The sequence below is a fragment of the Sorex araneus genome, chromosome 5 (assembly GCF_027595985.1).
Source record: "Sorex araneus isolate mSorAra2 chromosome 5, mSorAra2.pri, whole genome shotgun sequence".
Lineage (NCBI taxonomy): Eukaryota > Metazoa > Chordata > Mammalia > Eulipotyphla > Soricidae > Sorex > Sorex araneus.
The window spans coordinates 186,684,348-186,692,703 of record NC_073306.1 but is presented as its reverse complement, the minus strand read 5'-3'; the positions used below and the strand labels follow the sequence as shown (position 1 = coordinate 186,692,703).

Below are 8,356 nucleotides of genomic sequence, written 5' to 3'. Positions count from 1 at the left end.
TATGGATAGATAGATAGATAGATAACTATTCTCTTTCCATTACAGTTTGGGTAAATATAGAGCCTCAAGTGGCACGTAAAAACTCACTCATACCTATAACAAATGTAACTCATCCTTATACAACTACAAATATTGTACTAAATTGGGACAATGCAATTAAGTATCCTGAACCATTAGGATGTTGGTGTGCCATTGATTAAAATATAACTCTTAATGAAGTGATTATTTTGATAAAACTGAGCAAAATCCTAAAGGTAAATCATGTTTCTTGGCCAATGATTACATGGTTATCATTTTCTGTTTTCCCAATTAATTCCATTACTCAATGAAATTAGTCACCAAAAATAAAATGCACTTTCTCCAAATTTCTTACTCTGGTAAGCAGTTTTACCAGAGTAATAAATTTGCATTTTGGTAAAAAATATTTGCATATATGTTGCCTTGAAATAGACAATTCAAAAAAGTTCATCATTAACTTCTAAAAGTAACATTAGCATTAACATTAGCAAGGTGATAGTGTGTAATCCATTTGTACACTTATTTTAGTTTTCTATTTTCCTTACAACAAATGAACTTAGACTTGGGAATGTATGGCTCATTAGTAAAGCAGGTGCCTGTAATACATGAGATGACAGTTCAATTCCCGGTATTGTAAGAAAAAAATCTATGAAGAAAAAGGAAAGCTATTTGATCTTGGGATGACTGATACATACCTTCCAGAACCTGTAACAGGAGTTCAACATTATTCCTTCTAATTTTCCATATCATACACATATTTTATCATAATATTTGACATCTATTCAGTGATTTATTTTTATATATTTTTCTAGAAATCTGTCATGATCTTTTAGTAAAAGTTAAGTCGAGATCTATTGAATATTGGTGTCACTCAGTTTACTTGATAAAAATCTGCGGCAAATGCAATTTTTAGCAACTGAAATACTAAAGTACATAAGACATATTCAGGATCCTTCAAAACTTCACCGTTTACTTGTAATAGTGAAAGAACATGAGAAGCACTCTGCTGATATTCAGGACAAGATTTAAAGATAGTAAAAGGAAGGTACTCTGTAATCTGCCCACCATGAGGTGACAGTTGCTTTATTTTGAAGGATCCAGAATTAACTACACTAACAAGGTTGAAGACCTCTGGAACCCAGCCACAGCCATGCTCAGGGCCACTCTCCCCACAAATGGATGAGCCTCACAAATGAAGGGACCGGCAGAGGAACCCAGGTGTGCGGGACCTGGGGCTGAGATCTCCAAGCGTGCCTCGGATTGGGACTGGGTCTTCTCCAGCCAGATCCCCCATTTTTCAGTAGCTTGGCAGCCACACCCACAAACTGCCCCTGGCACCATGTAAGTCCCCCAATGGCCGACATCCAGAGACTATAAGACCAAGCTCCCAGAAGCTTCCTCAAACCAGAAGCTACATATAATAACTTTGTTCTCCCCCTTGAGAACCTGACAAGCTACCAAGAGTTTATTGCCTTCATGGGAGAGCCTTGCAAGCTTCCCATGGTGTATTCATATCCCCAAATACAGTAAGAGATATATGCATACCTCTCAGAGAGCCCAGCAAGCTACCGAGAGTATCCCGCCTGCATGGCAGAGCCTGGCAAGCTACCTGTGGTGTATTCAATATGCCAAAACCAGTAACGATAAGTCTCATTCCCCTGATCCTGAAAGTGCCTCCAATCGTTGGGAAAGACAAGTAAGGAGAGACTGCTAAAATCTCAGGACTGAGTGTAATAGAGACATTACTGGTGCCTGCTCAAGTAAATCGATGAACAACGGGATGACAGTGATACATATTTGCTTGTTGTAATGAGCATGGTCAATTTGACTGTGGATTTCCATGTTTAGATCATATAATCACGACCTTGATGGGCAAAAAGTTAAAAATGGGTGTGCTCTCTTTAGCTCTCCACTTATTCCTGCCCAAATTTACCACTGTCTCTGAGTCATTCTGTTTTATGTTTTATGAAAATTTCAGGTGAAACTTCACATAATTATAAATTTGTGGAATTTACTCTTTATAAATACCACTCTTATACCTTAGATTGCCACTACTCTATCTTCTTGAATTGTGTTTAACTCTACTCCCGATTAATACTTAGCTACAATCAAAAAAGTCTGTTTTACTTTAAGTTTCTCAAGAATAAGACTGATGATATATAGCACTGCAGGACTGTAGTCTTGTTATTTATCGATTTGCTCGAGCAGGCACCAGTAACATATCCATTGTGAGACTTGTTACTGTTTTTGGCATATTGAATAGACCATGAGTAGCTTCTCAGGCTCTGCCGTGCGGGTGGGATACTCTCAGTAGCTTGCCAGGATCTCTGAGAGGGACAGAGGAATCAAACCCGGGTCAGCCACATGAAAGGCAAATTTCCTACCATTGTGCTATCACTCCAGTCGAAGACTGATGGCATATAAATTTGAATTTGTTTTAGCACATATTGCTACTGCAAAACTGTCTACAAAGTTGTGTTACTTTGTGGAAATTCAAATAGATATAATCTTATATTTTTCCTAGTTGATATTATCTACATAATTAAGGAACTGGATAGATAGTAGAGGTTTGTAAAATGCTTGACTTTCACAAGACTGATCTGATTTCTATTCCTGGTAATCCATATGGTATCTGGAGCTCAATCAGGAGTGAGCCCTGTTTTCAAAGCCAGGAATAGACCCTGAGCACAGTCAAATTTGGCCCTAAACTTGTATTCTCACACTGCACACACAACACACACACACACACACAAAGGCACACATACACATACACACACACACACTCCATATTCTCCTAATACACAATGATCAGTTTTATGCAATGCTTAAAGATTTTATCTTAACCCACCTCCACATACCACCCTTTGTGAATTATTTTTCATTTCTTACCAATTTAATCTATATTTCAAAAATGGTCTAATTTATTCACTAAATGATTTTTCATTTACTCTCAAAAATGTTTTGAATAAAATATACTTACAAAAAGAGGAGAACTTATCCCATTATTTGTACAGGTTAAAGTGGGCAAAAAAAGAAGAGGGGGATTAAAAATAAGGAAACAGTTGTGTTGCGTGAAAATTTGCGAGGTCGGAGGTGTTGAGACAAGGAACAAGGAAGAAATGTATGTCATGGAGGGTCCAGGTTCTCTCTGACTCTGAGACAAAGGTAGAGAGCCCTGTGATCTCCTTTTATTGATCATGGTACCTGTAAAGGGTGTAATACAGTGATGTCATCAAAGGCATCAAAAGAAGTTACAGAAAGAACTTTGAGATAGCAAAATATGTATTGTTTCCTTGCATCTGCAGGGCAGTAATTTTGGTCTCCTGAAAGAAGATACAAAACCACAACCAAAACCTTTCTTGGGTGACAAGCACCTGGATTTACATCCCAAAGACAAGGCTGGGCTGGCACCTGAAATCTACATCCAAAGACAACTGGGGCCAGCACCTGAAATCTACATCCCCAAAACTAGGCTGGGCCAGAGCCTAGAATCTACAATGTCAAAGATCAGGCCTGGCTGGCACCTGAGATCTGCATGTCAAAGACCATCCAGGCTTCTGTGAGAAAAGGAAAACTGGCCCTTTCAATATACTGAAATTATTTTCTGAAGGCAGCTTGAAGGGGGAAAATGTTCAGCTTCATCCAAGTCAGTCAGGACACACAAGAAATCTCGCCCATTTTCATGGGTCCCTACGTTCCTGTCTGTTGTACGGTACAGTCTACATGGGCTCGCCCTGATAGCTCAGTCCAGCCCCAACACATTTGCTTTTGATATTACATATGCTACATTCCCCAGGAATATATGCTCTGAATCTGATACATGTGTATAATATTTTAGATTTATGCTGTAAAACCATATATAATTTTGTTTGTTTGGGGGCCACCTTGGGTGGTGCAGTGCACCAAAACCTAGCTCTATGCTCAGGTGTCACTGCAGGATATGCTTAGGGACTGATACCTGGAGGTGGGAACTAACCATGTCAGCCTTGAGCAAGGCAAGTGCCTTATGCACTTTACTATGTCATCAACCCATTCCAACTGTATTAGAATAAAAGAAGTAATAGAAAGACAATGTTTCTTAAGGTAGATTGCTCCAACCAGCTTGTTTATGAAATTCCTGATATGCTATTTTCTGATGTCTGCTTTAAATTTACTGCAATAAACCTCCATATTTTCGTTTATGTCAGATATAGCAAATACTTTCTAATATATATATTTTATAACATTCTAAATACAAGTTATTAATAAGTGCATGTAATATTGTCATTGTGATGTGCCAGGCCAATTATTTTAGTGCTAGATGTGATCTGACTTGTCTCCATCAACTCTCCCACCCAATAAAGGTAAATCTTATATAATTTTTTAATAGGCTTACATGTATTTTAATTAGTTTAGGTTGCTTTACATCCCCATATCTCAGAAAACTCCAAAGAATATCAGGAACAAATCAAACATGGTCCACTACTGAAAATGAACAGGGTAACTACATAAGATAGACAAAGAGCTACTGTCTGACCTTTAGCATACAGGTCCCCTATTTCCAAGATTGTACTGGGCCTAGAAAGGCTGTGAGCAGCAACATCATAGATAAAATGGGTAAATGGGTGATCTCTATTTACCCATTTTATCTATGGTTTTACCTTACCCAAGGTAAAATGTAAGGGTAAGGTTTTACCTTACCCAAGAAAATAATGAAGGCAAGTTAACACGAGATTATTTTAAAGATATACTAAGAGAAACTCCAAACAATAATATGAGTTTTTTGTTGAAATATTGAATGTAATAAAAGTGAAAGTAAAGTGAAATTTACCAGTTACACAGGTGGGGTGGGGGGCTGGGATGGTGGGGGCGTAGGAGGAGGTATACTGTGATTCTTGGTGGTGGAATATGTGCACTGGTGAAGGGATGGGTATTTGAGCATTGTATAAATGAGGCTTAAACCTGAGAGCTTTGTAACTTTACACATGGTGATTCAATAAAAGAATAAAATTTTTTTTTAAAAAGAAAAAATGTCTTCCTTAAGATATGAAAAGGTAACAGAACCATTACATATGTTGTCTGTGACCCCTATGGACATTTGTTGGGATTCCCATTTTGGGGAGTGAGTGGATCAGTGAGGCTAAAGTCAGGGGGGATGTTTGGTTTTAGTGTTATACGTGATAGTGTCTTTGTGTTGCAGGGTATAAATAAGAAAACAGGACAAGATGGACAAATGGAATAATCAGAGTAATGGGGTTCCAACTGGATCCATTGTATCATGGTTCTCTTAGGCTAAACAGTCACATGAGACTTCAGGAATACACCACACAGAAACAATATACCACACAGCATTTATCTGTAATGATCTCCCTCCATCGTCCTCTACCTCCAGCATACTCCCTAGATAGATGGCTATAGGCATGGAAGACCTAATAATTGGGACATATCCCTAACACTTTTCCAGAGTTAGTGGAAATTTATTCTGGCTCATCCAAAAAGAGTCGTCTTCTTTCAGGGTTTTAGGAAAACCTGATAACGCAATTTTGTGAGTACTGGTGTACTCATTTGCTTTGAGCAAACAAATTCATTCTTTTTGAGCAAATTCAGCCCCAGGAGCTGCACAGTTGATTGCAGAAGGGATTTCGCCAGTTGCCCCAGTTCCTTCCATTGCAGCAGCTTCACCAAAGTGTTCAGTCAGTTGGTGAGGTCAATTCCGAGGTTCCACCTTGAGTCACAGTAACAGGTCCTGGAAGAGCTGGTACAGGAACAGGAAGCTTCACACCCTCTGTTGTTTATGCCCATCAGCACCTACCACAGTCACTCGACCTATCCATAGCTCCAGCTCTCTATTATGGGCACATGGGAGATAGACCGGGGGGCTGGAAGGTTCTCTTAAATCCTTCTTGCTATAGCCATATCTTCTCTTCCTGTTGTCTCCGCAACTCTTCCCAGAGGCGCTGATGCTCCTCCTCCCGACTGAGCTCCAGTTGCTTTCATTTTTGCACTCATTGATTATGGAGTCCTTCAATTCTCAAAGTTTTTCTTTCATTTTTTTTTTGTAGGGGGTCACACCTGTCAATTTACAGGGGTTATTCCTGGCTTTGCACTCAGGAATTACTCCTGGCAGTGCTCAGGGGATCATATGGGATGCTGGGAATCGAACCCGGGTCAGCCTCATGCAAGGCAAACGCCCTACCTGCTGTGCTATTGCTCCAGCTCCCTCGAAGTTTTTCTTGATGCCTCATCAAATCCTGCCTCATGAACGTGACCTGGTGGTCTTGACAAGCAGCCTCCACCTCCATTTCCAGCTTTCTTGTGCCCGAGTTTCAGATGCCCAGTCATGGAGAGACCAAGTCCACACACAATAAAGCTAAAGCAAAGGAACTTTATTGCTAGCTCGAACTAGGGTCCAAGTCTCATCCAATGCAGTGGAGTCTTGACAAGGACCTCGACTCCGGGTCACAAATGGCTTATAGAGGGTTCAGTGTTAAGAAGCAGTTTGTATGCTGGGTTATTTTTAGCATCGGCCCTATTACAGCAATGGTCAGTAATTAGACAATGGTTCCTCAGTAACAGTTTGTGATATTTCCAAGGAGGCCACAGTGTCCCCTCATGACCGGCCAGACCCAATTGCCCAGTTCCTCATCTCAGCAAATGACTCAACTGGGAATTTACCAGAAAATCCAAGTCCTGCTTGGGGAAAACAGAAACTGCGGTCTAGTTGAGACCTAATGCTAGCTGCAGTTTGTCATGGCATCAGTTTCACCCTCACAGTTTCTCTCCGTCTTCCTTGATGTTGCGGTCCATCCACCTGGTTCTGCTGCTGCTCTCCATGAGCGCCTTGCAGCGCCCAACATACTCATACTCACATGTGCCAGGCTGGGCAAATCCGGGTGGTGGTTGTAGTTCCTTGTGAAAATGCTGAGTCTTAATAAGCAGTTTTTCTGGTCGCCCCTCTTCTTCATCCAACTGGTCCTCGGGCTCCACAGTCCCAGGCCTTGAAAAATGTGGTTTGCAGGAAGAGGCTTTCACTGCATCCGTCAGCACTTTTGAGCACCCAGTTTCCCTGAGAATTCAGCAGTGCCTTTCTCTGTCCTCCACAATGACCGCAGTCCTCTCTACCTGACCACACACGGAAAAGACCTCCTCCAGCGGTTCACTGGACACACGCTGAGGAAGGGTTCGGACTGCGAGGGCTGCGCTATGACCAGCGAGGCGCACACAGAGCTGCTCTCCACCGACTGACGCACTGTCCCGTCCCACACCGGCAATCTCAGAGTTCTTGTTTCCAAACAAAGGCAGGCAAAGCCCTTCTTCTTACGAATAGATGAATGGAGATGTCACCAACCTGCCCATATTTCTCAAGTCGTTTCCTCCTTTCCTCCTCGGTGATGTCAGGAGTAAGATTGCTCACAAAGAGCCGTGTGCGCGGGTAACGGTCTTCTCTCCTGGTTTTCTAGAATTCTTCAGGTCATTAGTCAAGCCTTCATGTAGGCGGCTGGCTCGTTGCCCATTTTCAGGTATTGGTGGCAGCGGCTGCTGGTGATGCTCTTGCTGGTGATGCTTCCTTGGAACGTGGTTTTGCTTCTCCGAGTAGAAGGTTTTATTGCTCTGAGGTTTTGCACTCCTCTACTGGCGGTATCTCCTTGAAATAACACATACACACACACACACACACACACACACACATCCAAAGGGGGGGGAAATATTTTAAACATGACTTTAAAAGATTAATAAATCTGTCTTGCTTAGAAGATTTATATTCTATTCTTAATATTATATGCTTTACTATAGGACATCGTTGGTATATTAAGAAGTATTTTCATAAGTAATTAAGAAATATAAATGAGATAAAATCTATTTTATAATGATGTTTTCTGCCTTCCTATTATTTCTTTTATATTCATTCTAGGAATTTAATATGTTTCCATAAATCCACCAGGCAGTAAGGAAAAGTATTCAGATTATATCGAATACTTGATTGCCTGATTTCAGCTCTCATTTTTGTCACTTAAATTTCTACTCTGTCTGCTATTAAGTTTGCTAGCTCCTTGAAATGGGCCAGTTCTGACAGTTTCTTTCAAAATTATCTCACTGCTTATTTTCACTTTGGAGCAGTCTATAAGCATATGTGACTGACTTTATGACTATATAATAAATTGCACTTATACCAGAGTTTTCCAAGCAGCAAGTTCTTAATGAACACGTTCTATAATAAACATCACTATTCATTTTACAATAGTAAGCTAGAAAGAAAAATAATCTTGAAAGCTGGAGATTAAATTAAGTTTTGAATCTTTTTAAAAAGGCATTTTTAACAAATACATAAATAAAATTGAGGGTGAATATACATGGGTCA

At 40.4% G+C, this 8,356-nt stretch overlaps 1 pseudogene; it reads right to left on the bottom strand.

Moving 5' to 3' along the window:
• Positions 1-5,581: 5,581 nt before the first annotated feature.
• The window catches only part of LOC101553102 (non-POU domain-containing octamer-binding protein-like), a 39,939-nt pseudogene continuing 37,164 nt past the window's right edge, over positions 5,582-8,356 (bottom strand).